The sequence below is a fragment of the Diplotaxodon limnothrissa genome, linkage group LG7 (assembly GCF_057381915.1).
Source record: "Diplotaxodon limnothrissa isolate DT_005_m linkage group LG7, D_limnothrissa_male_GT1.1, whole genome shotgun sequence".
NCBI classification, from domain to species: Eukaryota; Metazoa; Chordata; class Actinopteri; order Cichliformes; family Cichlidae; genus Diplotaxodon; species Diplotaxodon limnothrissa.
The window spans coordinates 51,538,286-51,558,752 of record NC_140602.1 but is presented as its reverse complement, the minus strand read 5'-3'; positions in this window follow the sequence as shown (position 1 = coordinate 51,558,752).

Sequence of the window (20,467 nt, the reverse complement as noted above, 5' to 3'; positions counted from 1 at the left end):
CATTTGGTATAGAAGATTACAAATGAAAACATTTGGCTCAAACATTGTTGCGGACATACGAACATTGTTGCGAGAGCATACATTATATATGAAAGCGAGTGAGTTTTGGCTTATGTGTAGTTTCTGAAAGGCCCATCACCTCGCTTCTGTTTACTGAAATATCTCTGCTCAGACTTCTCACAGCAGGCCAGAACGACCTTCAAGCCACCAGCCGGTCTACTGCTGCACCTCATGCTCCTCACTGTGACTGCATTGCTCTCAATGAAAACCAGAGGCTCTCCAGCTAGAGTCAGAGATTTCAATGCTCTGTCAGCAAAATATTCGTAACACACCCTCATTAGGAACATGACATCATAAGTACAAGTAAAACACAGAAAAACAGTAAACAGATGTTCTGTTGCTCTCTGAGCAAGAGCTCAGCCGTTAGTGACAAGAGTTGTCGTCTTAGCCGTTTAACTTTACCGGTAGTTGAACTTTTTGTTTGTGAATTCTCGTGTCATAACAACGAAAAAGTTTAACTTTGACAGATTCAGCTCTGGTCATGTTGACAGGCTTCCTGTGGTGGACATTGATTTAGAGGCTGAGAAGAGTGCAAATGCTTCAGTTCATGGCCTCAGGGAGCCACATCATCTCAGGTTTAATCTGTGCGCCCAGAGGGAATCGAGTGTGTGTGTGTGTGTGTGTGTGTGTGTGTGTGTGTGTGTGTGTGTGTGTGTGTGTGTGTGTGTGTGTGTGTGTGTGTGTGTGTGTGTGTGTGTGTGTAGGCATACTCATGTGTTTGACCCTGCTACACTCAGCCTCCCGCTGTGCAACCAGATGATGATTAAGATCATAAGGTCTCCACGCCGCCTCATCGTGTTCACTTTTGCTTGGCTTTTTCGTCCACAAATCTCATGTTTTGGGGGTTGGCCTCTGACCACAACTAGAAAACTGCATGAGGAGTCATCTGGTCAGGATTATCAGCTGGTACTGGCTGAAACGTCAGTCAACCAGCATATTTGAAACTCTTTAGACACATTTAGGTTGTACTCAAAGTAAAGCGGTATTTCATTTCATTTTCGTTTTCCACATTCTGTGATGTCTTCCACGAAAAACATCACAAGTTATGTTTTGTCCTTCTTCATAACCATTTTTAGAGGAATGATTTTTTATTTATTAATCAACTGAAATGGGCCTATGAATCATTCAAGCGCGCAAAAAGAACACATGGGATGAACCAGTGTAGTGTCTAAACATAACAGGCAGCTTAGCAAACGACCAGTCTTACATATCTTTAGGCGCTCTGTCACTAGCAGCCTTTCAAAGCAACACATAATTGTCTTGATGCGTGCTCAATCATCCAGGTAAGTAAATCCCAAAAGGTTGATTCTGTTCATCTGGACGTAGCGTTCTCAGTGGGAGAAACGTGGAAAATGGTACTCTGATCAGTGGTTGTTGATCAATGGTGACGACAATTTGCATATTAATGGTCAAGGAACTGGCCTCACAGCCCATTGTTCATTCAGTGGGCTAGTTTCAGTTATTGTGCAAAGGTACTGTTTATAAGGTTGGGGAAACCTGCAGTCAGCTCAGACTGAACAAGTCACTTGGATGGGTGATGAAACGTTTCTCCCAATGAAAACGCTACGTCCAGATTTGTTGTTTTTTTTACTTTGATCTGTCACAGATCTGTCAAAGCGCACATTTGAAATTATTGGTTCAGTATATATATGGAGGATTGGTACAGTGAGTTTCTACAGGCATCTGTAAAACAGGGTGGAGACTGTGTCATAGTTTGGGGCTGCATTTCAGCTTGTGGTGTTGAGGATCTCATCAAAATTGGTGGAACACATTAAAATACAGTCGGATTTGCTGGTCTTGTCAACACTGATGTAATTATGAACACAGAAAAGTACCCTCACATTTTGGTCTACCCAATAAACCATCAGGAAAGCATCTAGTTGGCAATAGCTTAATTCTTCAGCGTGACAATGATTGCAAACCAGGTATGCTTTCACTGTGTGAAAAACACACAGAGGAACACTGTCAGTCATTGACTGGCCTGACCAGAGCCTGGACCTCAGCATTAGTGAAGCACTGTGGAATCTTTTTGACAGAGATCGTAAAAAAAATCAGCCAATATTTAAAAAAGAGCTTTGAATGTCCTTCAAGAAACTTGGAGAACTATTCCTGAAGACTACTTAGAGAAATTACACAAAAGCTTGCCAAAGAGAGCTCAGGCTGTGCTGAAGAATAAAGGTGGTCATGCTAAAATATGGACTTTTAAGCTTGTTAGTATAGAACAAACTTTAATTTTGCCTTATACACTATACTTCCATGTATATCTGCAAATGTTTCAGTAAATTGCATCACCTATTTTTCATTTTCTAGGAAAATATGAAAAACTGCTCATATGGAAAAGATATATATAAATCTTATAAAGTTTTTATCTGTCTTGTATGAAACTTGTATGAAAAGCATACAAGAGTGAAAACACATATAAGATCCCTTGAAAAATTATATAATGAAACTTGTATGTTTTGTATACTTACTAAAAAAAATATGAAAGTAATGAGAAAGTGGCCACTTTCATGACTAAATCATATATGTTTTTACTATTTCTTTTCCATATGAGTGAAGCCTGCCTCAAGACTACACAGCACTGTATGTAAAACATGTAAAATCTTAACCTTAAAAGCAATTTAGATCTGTGAAAATAAACTGACTATAAACTGATTATAGTCCCTCTAAAATGTAGTCAAGTACAGGACGATCTAAGTGATACAAATGGAGGATAATTCCTTTAATTCCTTTAATTCCTTTAAAACTGAAACTGCCATTTATATTTACTTTCTGCCACTGGGTGAGGCAACCTTGACCCACTACTGGCTCAATCGATCGTGGCGCAAGAATTGGGAAGTTTGCCTTGCAATTTGAGCCCCAGTTTGGACAGTCTCAGTTGTCGTGTCCTTGGGCAAGACACTTCACCCGTTGCCTACTGGTCAGAGGGCCCGGTGGCGCCAGTATCCGGCAGCCTCGCCTCTGTCAGTGCGCCCCAGGGTGGCTGTGGCTACAATGTAGCTTGCCATCACCAGTGTGTGTGTGTGAATGGGTGGATGACTGGATGTGTAAAGCGCTTTGGGGTCCTTAGGGACTAGTAAAGCACTATACAAATACAGGCCATTTACCATTTTACTTAACCCCACATCTGCGGAGTAAATAAACTGAGGTCAGCTGTGTTGCTGATTCATCAGCTGTTCCTGCTAATTAGGTGGCAGAGTGAGTCATGTGAGTATCCTGTCAAAGTCTGCTGTTTCGTCACACAAACAGCAGGAGCTCCTATTTAATGTTCAACTAAATGAGTGGTTGTGAGTTACTCTGTGTGTGTTAATGTGTGTATACGTGCAAACATAAAGATAGTCACATGTGCCTCGTCACTGTGTGTATTTGTGTGGAGTTTCTTACAGCTGGGCTTCAGAATCTCTGGAGGGGTCCTATTGTTAAAGACTTCCTGCAGAAATCCAGCAGGGCGAGCAGAGGAAAGGGAGGATCACAAAAATATGGAGGTTAAATAGAAAAAGAACACTTTCAGCTGTAATCCACAAGGACTTTTTTTTTACAGCTAGAAAATGTAAATTAGCAAGCAGTAAGATGCACCAAGATTTTTCTTCTTGATCTGGCGTAGTAGTTCTACAAGTATCTCTTAACTCTAGCTTTTGTCTAATTCAGCTAATGAAAAATGCGCCTTCACATGTGTCTGTCTGCAGCTCAGTGCAGAAACAGGATCTAAATACAGAAACTACCTGAGAGATGAGAAAGTGAACTAAAACAGTAAATTTGTGGACTTTGAGGGTAAACAATGATCTTACTGTCCATAAAGCTTCAGATCTGAGTAATCCTCCTCTGCAGGTTTCTCACTTTCGCCTTAAACACTTGATTTTGCGTGACTTTAAAAATAGATGCTATCATTTCTGTAGTTTCTTCCTTCCACTGCTACGTTTTCTGTATCTGGCTGATCCTGCAACAAATGACTTGATTCAACTGAGTGGATGTGATAACACAGACTTTCAGTACATGCATTCAAGCCTCTGTACCGGAGTGAAGTTGCTCTTTGGTCAACTGCATAATAAGTTGTAGATGGATTACCTCATTGTTATGTTTATTATTCGTGTCACTGTGAATGGGGCAAAAGCGTAGCGCTTCCTGTAATTGTGCGGATATGGAGCAGATGTTGAAACTGACATCGTTTTAGCTGCTTTCTTTCGCTCGCCTCATTATTCTTTCATCTCATTATTTCTTTTTTGTTTTCTTTAGCCTTATTTCACTCACCTTAGCCTCCGAGCTAGGGATGTGCTGCCATTGCAATTGCAATGATTTGCAGCGAGCTTCTGTTTCACCCGCTGTTCAAGTTCACAGCAGACTCCCCCCCAAAAAGGGAAGAATTAGCAAGAAATTTGGTATTTGACCTTTTACCCTCCATTTATTTCCATACAGTGTGGCCTTCTTGTCTGATCTGGTTTCCTTTTTATGGAAACAAACTGTGAGAAAAATGATAGAAGCTTCATTTTCAAGCCATTCGCATCAGATCCCAAAATTGTGACTCTGTTTTATCTCAAGCCACTCTCAGGCATATCACAAGCCATTAAATGTAATTATATTTTCTCTGGCACTGCTCTCCAGTGAGATGTATTTATTACATCAGGCAACTGAGATATTATATGAATTGCTTACTACACTGCAACAGGCTGTGGGGGTGCTGTCGTTAAAGAGCACACGCATTTGTATATGTGAGAGCGCTCATGCGCATTTATATTGGGGAATGAGGGTCACTAAGGGTCACCCATGTGCCCACTCCAGAGACAGGAAATGGCTCCAATATGGGCTTCCTTGAACGCTTTTGGGAGTGATTTAGGCTCCTTGTCAGGGCCAGAACTCTAAGATCAGGGAGCACAAATGTACAAAGTGAAAAATACAGATGTTTCATTTGGGCCATTTGAAACCGTCGATCTCTGGTGGGCTTCACCGAGAGTCAGGGGTTTATTAACAGTGTCAGTGGGGCAGCGAGCAATGAGCTGATATGTCAAGAAAAATTTATGTCAAGTTTAATGTTAACATATGTAAAAAATGCTGCTTTTTCTCCCTGACAGATACACCTCAAACCTCTGCTAGCTTCTTGTCTTTATCGTCATGTAAGACCAGATTATTTTCCATTAGAGCCGTCTTTTCTATCAGATTACGTTCTGTTAGAGTCTTTTAACATGTGTTTGTGCTACTGGTGGATTTATGTGTAGCTTTCAATAGCAACACCTGTTCACAGACTCGAACATGAAGATATATTCTACTTCAGACTTTTTCCAGACCTAATGCTAGATGTTTATCATGTCATCTTGGACTGTGTGCAAATATGCTACTAAGATGGTCAGAGTATCTGACAACTATCTCGGCCGTGATGGTTGTTTACACAGAGCATATTTCCAACCATCTGCTAAATCTAATTTAGGGCCATACTTAAGACTTCAGCGTCACGAAAGGGGGCATGTTATGATTCTCTTAGCAGACACAATAAAATGTGAACAAAGCAGCGATGTTTTATTCAGGTTGGATGATGCAAACACAGAGCTTACGCACTCCACTGAAGTTTTTTGGGTGATTGTGCCTGTATATTTTCATTTTGTTATATTTCTATATTTTTACCAGGGTAAACTTCCGCCTACTATCCCACTCCTGCTTTACAGGTGATAATAGAGCAAAAGGACCACTAGTCTTTGACTTTATTTATTTTCTGCTGTGTTTTACTTGCATCTATTGGAAAGAGTGAGTGTAAACAACAAAAAAAATATTTTATTTCATGTGCTGGAATGTGCAGAAAATAGGTTTAAATGTTAAACAAATTTCTTCCAGTCAGAGAATGGTGCATATAATTAAATTTTTGCTTGATGCATAAAGTTAAAAGACTAAAACTAATAAAACAAGTTTTAAAAGGAGACTTTTTCATTTGATTACATTTTGTATTGTAACGTGAGGGTTCACTAGATGGTTTGGAATCTCTCTGAATAATTAGGAACAGCAAGATGGAGACGGATAACTTTTTAGCAGCCACTTTACTCTCAGCATGTCAGGGTTCCTGGGTCGTTGACCCAGTGATTTCAGTTTGTTCATGTTCAGTTTGGTTCGCCACATTAATGTTCTCACTTCCTGTCTTTTCCCGTGTCAGCTTGTCTCCCGTGTCATTAGTCAGATTATGTTCAGCCCTGTACTCACCTGTTTCCAATCATTGTCATCATTCAACCTGTGTATTTAAGTTCCTCGGTTTCACCAGTTCTCTGTCGTGTCATTGATGTTGATGTTCATGTGATGTTCTGTTGTCGTTTCCGCCTGCGTTCAGCCAGCCAGCCATTCAGCCTTCCAGTCAGTTGTCCAGCCAGCCAGCCATTTTCTCCCTTTGTTCTGTTCATCCACTCCTCATAATAAATCTGCACCTACCTGCGAGTCCTGCGTTTGGGTTCCTTCTTCCTCGCCTCCACACGACGCCTGACAGAATGACACGACCCGTGCCACGAAGACACGATTGGAACCCAGCAGACTCGGACCTCTACGAGCGGCAGGAGGCAGCGCTTTCCCGTTGGGCAAAGGAGCTCAGGGGAAAACAGCGGCTCTTCGCGGAGCGAGAGCACGTCTTCGAGGGCACTCGCTTGGCTCTGGGCGGGCCTCGGAGACGCCGCGTTCCCCCACCTGCTGCCTCACCTGTACCGGAGCATTTGCCGTGGAGAGTGGACGTTCCACGCCGCGCTTCGGCCACTCCCTCTCTCGCCACTCCGCTCCTCGCTCCCACACCCGCCGCCTCATCCGCCGGACCTCCACCATCGCCGCGGCACAACGGCTACGCCTCCCACCTCAGCTCGACGGAGGCTACCGCGCCAGAGGCTCAGCTGTTTATCCCGGCCGCTTCCTCTTCCCGGAGAAAGCGGCGCACACGCCGCCATAAAATGGACTATTTTCAGCAATTCCCGGTGGTGAGTTCCAGCGACTGTTTTCCACCCTCGTTTGACTCTCCACTTCAACCCAATAATAAACCCGTCTTTGATTCATGGGACGTTTCCCTCCTAGAGGAGGAAGTGGACTGGGAAGAGTTTTTCTGCTCTGCTCCTCCAAAGACTGTAGATAGTGGTGGCAGGAAAACCCGAACATTCTCCCATACACCTGCCAGTAACACACACACCGTCACTATTTCCACACCCATTATTGAGCCATTGCCCACCAGCATGGGGGCCCAGTCTATGCCCACACCAGTGCCAGCTCCCAGGAGGAGGGCAGCTGCGACCCAGTCTACCTCCACACCCGCTCCTGTTTCTCGGGTGGGGGTGACTGGTGTCCAGCCACCTTCTGTGCCTGTCCCAGCGCCCAGGCTGAGGGCAGCCAGAACCCAGCCTGACCTCCCTGGAGGCTTGGAAGAGCTAACCGGTCCACCTACTACTTCACCCTTTCATCCACCTCCTGATCCAGCTTTTCACGCCCTCGCAGTATCACTGGTTAGACTAGCTGAACTGTCCCCTGCCCAGGCACCAGCCTTACGAGCCCAAGCCGTAATTTTATCTCCGTCACTAGCTCACTCTTTAGCTCAGCCATTAGTCACACCGGCCTCTGTTTATCCGTCAGTCTCCTTAGTCCAATCAGTTCCCTCACCTGCTGTCCAGTCTCCTGCTGCCCTCCAGTCAGTTCAGCCACCTGTAGCTCAGTCTCCACCTGTCCTCCAGCCACCTGTAGCTCAGTCTCCTCCTGTTCCCCAGTCACCTGTCCACCATCCCGTCCAGTCCCCGGACCTGCAGCCACAGCACCCAGAGCCAGCTGTGAGCCTTCCTGCTCCTCAGCCAGGGGTTTCCGCACCCGCTGGCCCGGCCGCTCCTCAGCCAGGGGTTTCCGCACCCGCTGGCCCGGCCGCTCCTCAGCCAGGGGTTTCCGCACCCGCTGGCCCGGCCGCTCCTCAGCCAGGGGTTTCCGCACCCGCTGGCCCGGCCGCTCCTCAGCCAGGGGCCTCCGCGCCTACTGGCCCTGCCTGTCTCCGGCCAGAGGCCTCCGCGCCTGCATCGCCTGGTCAGGCCTCTGCCTCAGCTGCACCCACGCCCGGCCCGGCCTCTGCCTCAGCTGCACCCACGCCCGGCCCGGCCTCTGCCTCAGCTGCACCCACGCCCGGCCCGGCCTCTGCCTCAGCTGCACCCACGCCCGGCCCGGCCTCAGAGCCTTCGTCCGCTGCGGCCTCAGAGCCTTCGTCCGCTGCGGCCTCAGAGCCTTCGTCCGCTGCGGCCTCAGAGCCTTCGTCCGCTGCGGCCTCAGAGCCTTCGTCCGCTGCGGCCTCAGAGCCTTCAGCCTCCGTGCCTTCAGCCTCGCCTGGCCCAGCCTCCGTGCCTTCAGCCTCGCCTGGCCCAGCCTCCGTGCCTTCAGCCTCGCCTGGCCCAGCCTCGTTTGGGTCTGGAGCTGAACGGCCATTTTCTAGACCGCTGGCTGGGCGCCATCGCCGTCGTGGGCGGCCCACAGACCCTCTTCGCCTGAGTGGCCGCCGTCGCCTTCCGCACGGCCGGCCCCCGGACCCTCTTCGCCTGAGTGGCCGCCGTCGCCTTCCGCACGGCCGGCCCCCCGACCGCCTTCGCCTGAGTGGCCGCCGTCGCCTTCCGCACGGCCGGCCCCCCGACCGCCTTCGCCTGAGTGGCCGCCGTCGCCTTCCGCACGGCCGGCCCCCCGAACTGTGCCCACGTCGCCGCCGTTGCTTTCCGCGCGGTCGGCCCCCGGACCAGTGCTGTCGCCGTTGCCGTCCGCACGGTCGGCCCCCTGAACTGTCTCGTCTCGGCCACGGGCCGCGTGGGCGCCCACCTGAACTGTCTCGTCTCGGCCACGGGCCGCGTGGGCGCCCACCTGAACTGTCTCGTCTCGGCCACGGGCCGCGGGGGCGCCCACCTGAACTGTCTTGGTGTGGACTCCGTCCCTCCGTCCTGGGCCCCCTCCGCCCGCCCTGTTCTGGTTTTTTTTTCTTTCTCTTTTGGCCGTCGGGTGCCGGCCTTTGAAGGGGGGGGTACTGTCAGGGTTCCTGGGTCGTTGACCCAGTGATTTCAGTTTGTTCATGTTCAGTTTGGTTCGCCACATTAATGTTCTCACTTCCTGTCTTTTCCCGTGTCAGCTTGTCTCCCGTGTCATTAGTCAGATTATGTTCAGCCCTGTACTCACCTGTTTCCAATCATTGTCATCATTCAACCTGTGTATTTAAGTTCCTCGGTTTCACCAGTTCTCTGTCGTGTCATTGATGTTGATGTTCATGTGATGTTCTGTTGTCGTTTCCGCCTGCGTTCAGCCAGCCAGCCATTCAGCCTTCCAGTCAGTTGTCCAGCCAGCCAGCCATTTTCTCCCTTTGTTCTGTTCATCCACTCCTCATAATAAATCTGCACCTACCTGCGAGTCCTGCGTTTGGGTTCCTTCTTCCTCGCCTCCACACGACGCCTGACACAGCACACCGCAACAACAACCCACACTTCCTGTGTGCCGCCCTCATGAATACTTCACTGACCTCTCAGAAGCCAGGAAATCTTAAACTCAGATCAAAACAGGGAAAACAACCAGGTAGATATAACACACACTTATTACTGGTTTTAACATGCATGTCTAAACATTCAAACATGTAAACATGTAAATATCAAAACACGTAACCACCAAATAGCTACATAACTAGCTTTATAACCTTTGTAAACACCTCTTTGTATATCAAATTAGATTTAAGTTTACTTCTACACTTTACATTTTCCTCCCCCCCTCACATAAGAAACGTCCCCGTTTCCTTACAGAAAAGGAAAAAAAACACAAAAACAACATGCTGCGAGCAAAGGGGACAACAATAAAACAACAGCAAAACCAAAAACAAGTTCAGTTCAAAACATAGTCCTTGAGGTATCTGGGAGGCACAACTTGACGTCTCCCACATCGCCGTGAAACACCAGATACTCGATGAGGAGTTGAAGGGACAATGTCTGATTGGTGTATCACCACATGGCCAGAGGGGGAAATCGTTACAGTCTCAGACCGAGGAGAAGGGGACAAAGGAGAGTGGGAATGGGGTCGTGACTGGTTTAGAGGTGGTGGCTGACAAACCTGAGGGTCTGATGAGGTTGCAGGGCTGCGGCCCTGAACATTCCAGCTCCCTTCAGCTGCAGATTTTGAAGCTGTGAAGGGCAAAGCACCTGATAATGCAGTCAACTGTGGAATCTGGGGCTGTACAGGTATGCCACCTGCAGGTGAGTTGGTTCCACCTTTAGGGACAGGTGCTTTGTAAGGCCTGAGACGATTGTAGTGAACAATTTGAGTCTTGTCTGATTGGTCCAGGAGGTAGCGAATCCTGTACGTGACACCAGGGTTTTCTCCATCTGTTCCAAGGCACTCCAATATCTCAAAGGGGCCCTTCCAATGTGGAGCAAGTTTCTGCTTTGCTGTAGTGGTGTCATTTAACCACACCAAGTCACCCGGAACATAAGGAGTGTGTTTGATGCCCCTATCGTACAGTTGTTTCTGCTGGTTGTGGGCACAATCTCTGTTCCATGCAGCAGTGCTGAAGGCAGACTGAAGTCTCTGAGTCAACTGGGTGACGTAGTCAGCAGGAGAAGCAGAAGTAGATGATGCTGGCATGTTGGTAGGCAACAGCATATTAGCAGGCATCTGTGCCTCATGTCCATGTGTGAGAAAAAATGGTGTAAACCCCGTGGTAGAGTGAGGACTGGTGTTGTAAGCCAAAGCAACTTGATTGAGGCAGTCATCCCATTCGCCAGGCTGCTGAAGGAGTAACTTAGCTAACTGGTCAATAAGTGTTCGGTTGAACCTCTCGACCATCCCATCGCATTGAGGGTGATATGGGCTGGTCCGTGTCTTCTGGATGCCTAGCAGCTGACACAGATGTTTCACCAGGTCAGATAGAAACTGACGTCCTTGGTCTGTGTGTAGCATTTCAGGGATGCCGTGCTGACAGATGAAGTTGTCAAACAGGCATTTTGCAACTGTTGTGGCACGTTGGTCTGCGATAGCATAGAGATTGACATATTTCGAGAAATAGTCTTGAACAATGAGCACGTACCTGTTGCCACGACTCATAATGGGGAGTTCAAGTATGTCAGCTGCCACCTTTTGAAATGGCTCCGCAGCAACAATTGTTTTCATTGGAGCTCTGTGATGAGGTGTGGGATTCCGTCTGGCATAACATGGAGTGCATTGTGTGCACCATATTCTGATGTCACGTGACATGAATGGCCAGTAATATAGCTGCTGAGCACGTTTCAGGACCTTATCTGCTGATAGGTGACCGGACACTGGGTTGCCATGCAGCAGCTGTAGGACAGTGTCTTTTAAAGATTCAGGAACAACCAACTGATGCAACACTGACTTTTGGGATGGGTTGAAAGCTTTACGACAGAGTAAGCCATTGTGAAAGGTAAGTCTAGAGTACTCATGCCATAGCACTTTTTCCTGAGGTGGGCATTTTTTCATACGCCAGTAGGGTGGTTTCTGACCCTTAGCTTTCCAGCCAATGACTTCTGACAGTACAGGATCTTTTTGTTGTTCACTTTTGAGATCATCTTCAGGCAGCTCAAGCACAAATGTGGATGAAACAGATAGCGCTGCACACTGCAGTCGTGGATCAGGAAAGTCATTGCATGAAATGTGTTTTTGGTCAGTACTGCAGGGACTATGGTTGGGCGAGCCTGCAGGACCTACGCACCTCTCTTCAGGTTTCAAGGTAGCAGAAACAGTGCAGACTGGGTCCTGCTCTATGGTTTCACCAGTGACAGGGCGACGTGACAGTGCGTCCGCATTGAGGTGGCGGTGGCCATCTTTATGAATCACAGTCCACTCAAAAGGATCGAGTTCAAGAGCCCAGCGAGCACGGCGACCAGTTCTATCACTGTCAATGGGTATTTTCCGAAGACCCAGGAGGGGCTTGTGATCAGTGACAATAACAAATGGCTGCTTGTAGAGATAGTGACGAAAATGCCTAACTGCCCAAACAATGGCCCAGAGTTCTCGATCATAAGTCGACCACTTTCTTTCTGCCTTTGTAAGCGCATGGCTAGCATAGGCAATGACTTTCTCTTGCTGTCCCTGTTTTTGAGCTAGTACACTGCCAATAGCTGTGCTTGAAGCATCAGTATACAGAGAAAATGGCAATGTGAAGTCAGGGAATGAAACCACTGGAGGGTTTGAGAGGGCATGTTTCAGATACATGAATGCATCCTGGCACTGAGAAGTCCATTGAAAAGTTGCATGCTTTTCAGTGAGAGCATGTAGGGGGACACTGTGGTGCGCAAAGTTTTGAATGAACTTGCGATAATATGAACAAAGTCCAAGGAATGACCTTACTTCTGTCGCTGTTTGTGGAATAGGCCAGGCTTGCACTGTCACGGTTTGCGGGGCAAGCCGTGTGGATTTGTAGTAAGGACCCAAAAGGCGGCAGCTCTGGTGCAGGTGAGTGTTTATTTACAGGGGTGTAAGTACAAACAGCGGTGGCGACAAAACATGAAACCGGAAACCTAAACTGGGTAAACTAATAAGACAAACCAGAATGAGGATGCAGGGAGGTCCGGAGAAATACATACGGGGAGACGCAGGGAGACCGAGGGGAAACAACACAGACGAACCAGCGATTACTAAGACAGAAAATACAACTTAAATACACTCAGAACACAGGGAGATTACACACAGGTGGGAGACACAGCTGGGAGTGATTAACATGACGAGACCAGGGAGGCAAACTGAAAACACCCACATAAGACGCAGACCTTCACAATAAAACAGGAACACACGGGGGGAACAGGGTAAACACCAATTAGAGAACAGAACCAAAATCGCGAAGAGAAAACACAAAACGCTGGGTCAAAAGGACCCAGGATCATGACAGTACCCCCCCCCCCCCCCCCCCCCTCAAAGGCTGGCTCCAGACAGCCCAACAAGAAACAAAACAGCCAGAAAAAACAGAAAACAACCCGACCAGGGCGGGCGGCGGGGGCCCAGGAAGGAGGGCCCGAAGCAAAACAAAACCGGAGCACCAGAAGGCCAAAAGACAAAAACAAAAAACGAGCCCAAAACCAAAAGAAACGAAGCACACCAGAACACAGGAAAAAACAGAGCCCAAAACAGAAGAGTTCAGGGGGCCGACAGCACAGGAGTCCAAAACAGTTCAGGGGGCCGGCCAGGGGGCCGACAGCACAGGAGTCCAAACAGTTCAGGGGGCCGACCGTGCGGACGGCAACGGCGGCGACGTGGACACAGTTCAGGGGGCCGACCGTGTGGACGGCAACAGCGGCGACGTGGACACAGTTCGGGGGGCCGACCGTGCGGACGGCAACGGCGGCGACGTGGACACAGTTCGGGGGGCCGACCGTGCGGACGGCAACGGCGGCGACGTGGACACAGTTCGGGGGGCCGGCCGTGTGGAAGGCAACGGCGGCCACTCAGGCGATGGCGGTCCGGGGGCTGGCCGTGCGGAAGGCAACGGCGGCCACTCAGGCGATGGTGATCCGGACCAGGCGAGGATGAAGACTCGGATGAAGCTGGACCAGGCGAGGATGAAGACTCGGATGAAGCTGGACCAGGCGAGGCTGAAGACTCGGATGAAGCTGGACCAGGCGAGGATGAAGACTCGGATGAGGCTGGACCAGGCGAGGATGAAGACTCGGATGAGGCTGGACCAGACGAGGCTGAAGGCTCTGAGGCTGCAGCCGGCGAGGCTGATGATGATGCTGCAGCCGGCGAGGATGATGATGATGCTGCAGCCGGCGAGGATGATGATGAAGCTGCAGCAGGTGGCTGGACGGGCTCCTCGGGCCCTCCAGCTGAGACAGGTGGCTGAACGGGCTCCTCGGGCCCCCCAGCGGAGACTGGAGACAACGGCCGGAGCGGTCCCTCGGACCCTCCAGCGGAAACAGGAAACAAAGGCCGGAGCGGTCCCTCGGACCCTCCAGCGGAAACAGGAAACAAAGGCCGGAGCGGTCCCTCGGACCCTCCAGCAGAGACACGGGACGAAGGCCGGAGCGGTCCCTCGGACCCTCCAGCGGAGACACGAGACGAAGGCTGGACGGGCCCCTTGGACCCTCCAGCAGAAGCCATCACAAAGCCAGCAGGCATGGAGTCCTCTGGCAGACATGAAGGCAATGGGTGCTGTGCTGAGCACTGGCCCTGCTCAGACAGCACTGACACGGAGTTGTTCTCTGAGGGCTGCTTAATCTTCAGGGGTCCAGAATCAGCTGGGGACTGAGACCTAGCCTCTGGGGAAGCCCTGGAGTGCAGAACGGTGCCTGAAGCAGCTAAAGCGCGAGAAACTCCCTGACTGGACCTTAAATTTTCTCCCTGCATGGAGTGAATGAGTGGAACCGGTACTGCTGGAGCCAGAGCTACGGTTAGCGGGGGCACTGGAGCTACTGGGGCCTGCGCTACAGGCGGCACTGGAGCTACTGGGGCCTGCGCTACAGGCGGCACTGGAGACTGAACTGAGGGGGGCACTGGAGACTGAACTGAGGGGGACACTGGAGACTGAACTGAAGGGGGCACTGGAGACTGAACTGAAGGGGGCACTGGAGACTGAACTGAGGGGGACACTGGAGACTGAACTGAAGGGGACACTGGAGACTGAGCTGAAGGAGGCACAGGAGACTGAGCTGAAGGAGGCACAGGAGACTGAGCTGAGAGGAGCACTGGCTGCGGGGGAGCTAACTGAGCTGAGAATGGCTGCGGGGGAGCTAACCGAGCTGAGAGTGGCTGCGGGGGAGCTAACCGAGCTGAGAGTGGCTGCGGGGGAGCTAACCGAGCTGAGAGTGGCTGCGGGGGAGCTAACTGAGCTGCCGGCAGCTGCACAGGCGATAAGCAGCTCGCGTTGACATCCGCCACACAAAACGCAGCCCCTGAATGAACAGTCATGCAGTCTGAAAATGAAAAAGAGTCCTCACTCACCACAGCCGGCGATTTAGAAGCCCGAACGTCCGGCTGTGGGGTGGCGCGCTTGCGGCGCGATCGGCGTTTCCTCCCCGCAGACGGCTCCGACGGGCCGGGCAAGATCACATCCGGCGAGTCGGGCAGCGAGGCAGGAGTGGCTGAGAGAAGGTGAGGTGTGTGCCGGAGAAAAGCCTGTATGGTCGGAGGAAGTGAATTCAGTAGCCATGGCAGGCCGGAAAAGAGACGTTGTAGCCGACCTTCCACGGCGCGGCGAAGCTCGTACGGAGGATTCTCCAGCCACAGCCCGAGGAGGATCTCCACATTGTAGCCGATGTCATCCTGGAGCTCCTCGGACGGATTGACTGCCGCTGGGTCCATGGTGGCTGGTTCGTTCTGTCACGGTTTGCGGGGCAAGCCGTGTGGATTTGTAGTAAGGACCCAAAAGGCGGCAGCTCTGGTGCAGGTGAGTGTTTATTTACAGGGGTGTAAGTACAAACAGCGGTGGCGACAAAACATGAAACCGGAAACCTAAACTGGGTAAACTAATAAGACAAACCAGAATGAGGATGCAGGGAGGTCCGGAGAAATACATACGGGGAGACGCAGGGAGACCGAGGGGAAACAACACAGACGAACCAGCGATTACTAAGACAGAAAATACAACTTAAATACACTCAGAACACAGGGAGATTACACACAGGTGGGAGACACAGCTGGGAGTGATTAACATGACGAGACCAGGGAGGCAAACTGAAAACACCCACATAAGACGCAGACCTTCACAATAAAACAGGAACACACGGGGGGAACAGGGTAAACACCAATTAGAGAACAGAACCAAAATCGCGAAGAGAAAACACAAAACGCTGGGTCAAAAGGACCCAGGATCATGACATGCACACTGTTCACATTTCTGGGGTCAGGCTGGATGCCATGTTTTGATACAATGTGGCCCAGAAATTGTACCTGATCTTTGGCAAAACAGCATTTTGAGGGGTTTAGCTTCAAGCCACTTGCCTGGAATCTGCCAAATATTTCTTCCAGATGCTGGAGATGTTCTGCGAAAGAGCGGCTGTAAATGAGGACATCATCCAAATACACTAAGCAGGTTTTCCAGGGAAGGCCACGAAGTACCATCTCCATTAACCGCTGACATGTGGCTGGAGCGTTTGTGAGTCCCATGGGCATAACAGTGAAGTGGTAAAGTCCACTGCCGGTTGTGAAAGCAGTTTTCTCACGATCCTTCTCTTCCAGTTCAACCTGCCAATAGCCATGTTGAAGGTCCATTGTGGAGAACCAGGCAGAACCTGACAGAGCATCCAGTGCATCATCAACCCTTGGAAGAGGATGAGAGTCTTTGATTGTCACTGCATTGAGTTTCCTATAGTCGAGACAGAAACGCCATGTACCATTTTTCTTTCGCACCAGAACAACTGGGGCGGCCCATGGGCTGTAGCTTTCTTCGATGACACCTGCCTTTAAAAGGTTGTCAACTTGAGTCTGTATTTCAGCTCTCTGTTCAGGTGTCACTCTATAGGCTCTTTGTTTAATCGGTGTAGCATCACCTGTGTGAATATGATGCTTAATTATGCCTGTGTGACCCCTGTCTTCTGAGTGCTTACTGAAGATTCCTGAATACTTCTGGAGAAGTGATTTCAGGGACTGAACCTGGGAGTGTGACAAGTTTGTTTCATCGATTTCTACCGGCAGAGTCGAATCATACACAGGTGAAGTAGCACAACATGTCTGCTCCAGTGGGATGATATCAACAGATGAGCCTGAATGAAACTCACCAAGATGCTGTCCAGGGTACAGTTCGATTTCATCACTGGAGGGATTAAGCATTCGAACCACTGTAGTACCATTCTGAACTTCACTGAGAGTGTGAGCCACAACAATGTCACATGTAGGATCAGGGATCAAGACACCGTAGTAGTCTGTTGGAACAGGAGAAGCCGGTGTGGCTGCTGACACACAGGCTGTGATCAGAGTTTCGCTCATAGCTGGAATTTTGGTTGGCGCTAACACAGAAACATTACAGCAGGCAGCCACCTCATGTCCTTTGGGCAACAGGGGAATTTTCATGTCCCACAGTTGCAGCACTTTGTTTTTGAGGTTGAGAAGAGCATGGTGCCTCTGCAGAAAATCCCAACCTAGAATGACTGGCTGGTAAGCACCTCTGAGGACTTCAAAGTCCTGCTGCCATACCTGAGTCCCAAGCCTAATACCAACGGTTAACTTGCCTAAGATTTCCAGACGTTCTCCATTGACTGAACGAGCTGGCACAGAGGATGCTACCATAGGCCGTTTTTTCAAAGCTGGATGAGAGTTTCGAAAATCTTCACTCACAAGGGAGACAAAGGAACCAGAGTCAATTAGAGCACACACTTCAATGCCCTTGACAATAGCCAAGATGTTAGAGGAGACTGATCCATCAGATTCTGAGGGGAACTGGGGGATGTGGTTTTGGGGCTCTGATACTGTAGCCGATGTTTGCCCCTCAACAGCAGCTAATGAAAGTTTCCCTGTGGGCCGGAGGTGAAATGTGCAGGCCTTTCCAGGGACTGGAAACGAACACTGGTCCTACTGTAGGACCCAGCATCTCTAACTCTACGTGGAGCAGGACTGGGACTGCGTCGGTATCTGTTATTGTCAGGGTAATTGTACCTGGAATACTGGGAGGGCTGTTGGGAATGGTATGTGCGTTGATCGTGTTTCTCACATTCGTCCCACTCATTGAACCTCTGGGGAACGGGAAGAAGGACGTTCACGGTGAGACTCTGGATCACGATGATAACGCCTCTCAGGCGAGCAATAGTCTCTGGACTGTTGTCTGGTATGATAAGGCGACGGGGACGCACTGCGGGTGCTGTACTGAACATTGGAAGAGGAGGATCTATCCCGACTGGAGTCCAAACGTTGGGCAAGGTAACTCTGTTTCTCCCGTAACTGCTGTACTTCATGTTTCAGGCTGGTTACAGTAAGCGTGAGCTCCTCAACCGCTTGAAGAAGTTTAGCATCAGTAGGCTGAGGACGTATCATAGCAACCTGTTCCGAAGACGGAATATGAGAGGATCCTGCAGCTGTAAGTTGCAATGCTGCCCGTGCTCTCTCACAACGGCTGGCAATGCGCAGGGCTCCGTCGAGATCCTCTGCACCCATCTCATGAATCTTAGATTGCAAGGTGGGGTCCAACCCAGCAACAAAACGGCGAAATTTTTCACCTTCCAAGGCATTGTAGTCATAGTTAGGGAAAGCTTCAAGCACAAGACGGGTAATATCTGCGCTGTACACATCTAAACTTTCACCTGGTTTCCGGGGGCGAGCATTCACATGTGTCTGGAAGAATGGCAGAGAATATTTTGGACCGAAAACCTCTTTCAGCTTATCCTTCACTAGATCATAGTCTTTCTGGGCTGATGAAGGCAAACTGTCCCAGTACAAAAATGCAGCATCTGCTAGACGAGTAGGCAGAACAGAGGACATCACAGTTGGCAAATCTACCTCAGGTGGAGTTGTAAAAGGTTAACATCTGTGTTTAAGTTGAAATGTGTGGCTGGTAAATCTGGATTACACTAATAGTTAAAAAGTTAAGAGATAAAAAGACTTATGGGGATGTTAGTTCAGTTTATGTCTTCATACAAGGAAAAAAGGGAACACCCCAGTTATAATTTGGTCTTTGTTATATCGTTCAGTGTTAAATCAGTATTTTTTCTAATTACACTTTACACCTTCCATGGCATCACTTGAAAAATACCACTAGGTGGCGCATAGCGGCCAGGAGGAGCGTAAACCCCCCTCTGGGAGGCAAATCTGCAGAATAAATCCTGCAGTTGAAACGTAAACAAGTTCATGATCTGTGCCTCTTTATTTCAATACACAGCTATAGGATCTAGGATCGCACCCCTCCCGGGCACCTGTCACAGCCAGGGGGGCAACAATCGTGGGGGCTCGTCCGGGATTAGTGCCTCCTCTTGACGGCAGCTAATCATAAAGTAATAAACCAAGACCAACGTGCTACATCTGCTCCATCTGTGGTACCAGAATGGCGGCTGTGCAGGAGCTGCGACGAGGAATACAGAGAAAGCTTCATGAGCTTATTAACACTGCTAAGACAGAGGTGTGGTACAAGCTTGTAGACACCATCAAGGATGAGGTGGAAGATGACCTACCAGGAGATGATGCAACAGAGGTGGAACTCTATGACTTCATTGTGGACTTTTTGAAAAGTGACCGGCTGGCAAGTCAGGAGGACCAAGGCATGTCTCGCCTGCTAGTATTCAACGACTTCATCACTGACCTGCAACGACCTCCGGTGGCTGCAGATGAGGACTGTGAGCTGGGTGCAGAAACAGACTCTGTGGTAACACCCTCAGTAGTTAGTGTGAAGGCAGATAGAACCTGCATGGTAACCAGTCAAGTAACTGATGTTATAAAACTGGCAGATGTTGCAGCGCTCCTGCCTCGTAGAGAATTCAAGCTCCACAGTGGACAGATTTCTGACTCAGATTCCGATGTTAGTTATAGCTCTCTGTGTAGACAGATTGATGAAGGGCTAGCTGAGAATTTTACAGAAGCAGAGATAATCCAAACTGTCCTAAAGATAATTAAACCAGGTACATTTAAGGATATGCTAATGACCAAACCTGGATTAACGGTGGCTGAGCTCAAACGGTTCCTCAGAGCACACCTGAGAGACAAGAGCAGTGCAGAGCTATTTCAGGAGCTTAGCAATGCTAAACAACAGGACAGAGAAAGTCCACATCAGTACATGTACCGGCTAATGGGGCTAAAACAGCGTGTGATGTTTGCTTCTCAGCAGAGTAGCTCAGAGTTCCAATATACCAGTCAACTGATTCAAGGAGTATTTCTTCACTCATTGTATCAGGGAATGAGTGAGAAATACGCTCATGTCCGAAGAGACCTAAGGCCTCTCATTTCTAACATGAGTTGTGCTGATGACTTTATCCTAGAGATAATGACCAAGTCAGTTAGTGAAGAAGTTGAGAGACAGACTCGCCTAGGTCAGACACAGAAAGCAAAAGCAGTCACAGTTAGTGCCATGCAGCAGGGTGAAAGACAACCCGCAGCTCAGCCTCCAGCCGAGGTCCAAGCCACCGTCCTGCAAACCCAAGCTGAAGTCCAGGCACAACGAGCAGCCCTGCATGAACTAACAGCACAGGTGTCTGTTTTGGCCAAGGCTATTGAGAAGGCTCTCACTTCAGAGGGAAGTCCCTCTGGGTCCACACAGGTCAGCTCACTTAGTACTGCCCAACCATCCAAGTCCTCTGTGAAAGGAAAATGCAGGCCCTGTATAACCCAAGGGATTGCCAGTTGTAACCACTGTTTCCGGTGTGGCCAGGAGGGACACCGGGCGGTGGGCTGTCTGTCCAAGAACAAATCGGGAAACATCAGAGGGTCACTGGGGAGGGACCACCAGTGATCAGACAAGAGCCAGGGTCCCAAACCATTGTAACAAACCATGAGAGCAGGACTCCAACTGATAATCAGCCACTCCTAAGGAAGAGAGTGGGGA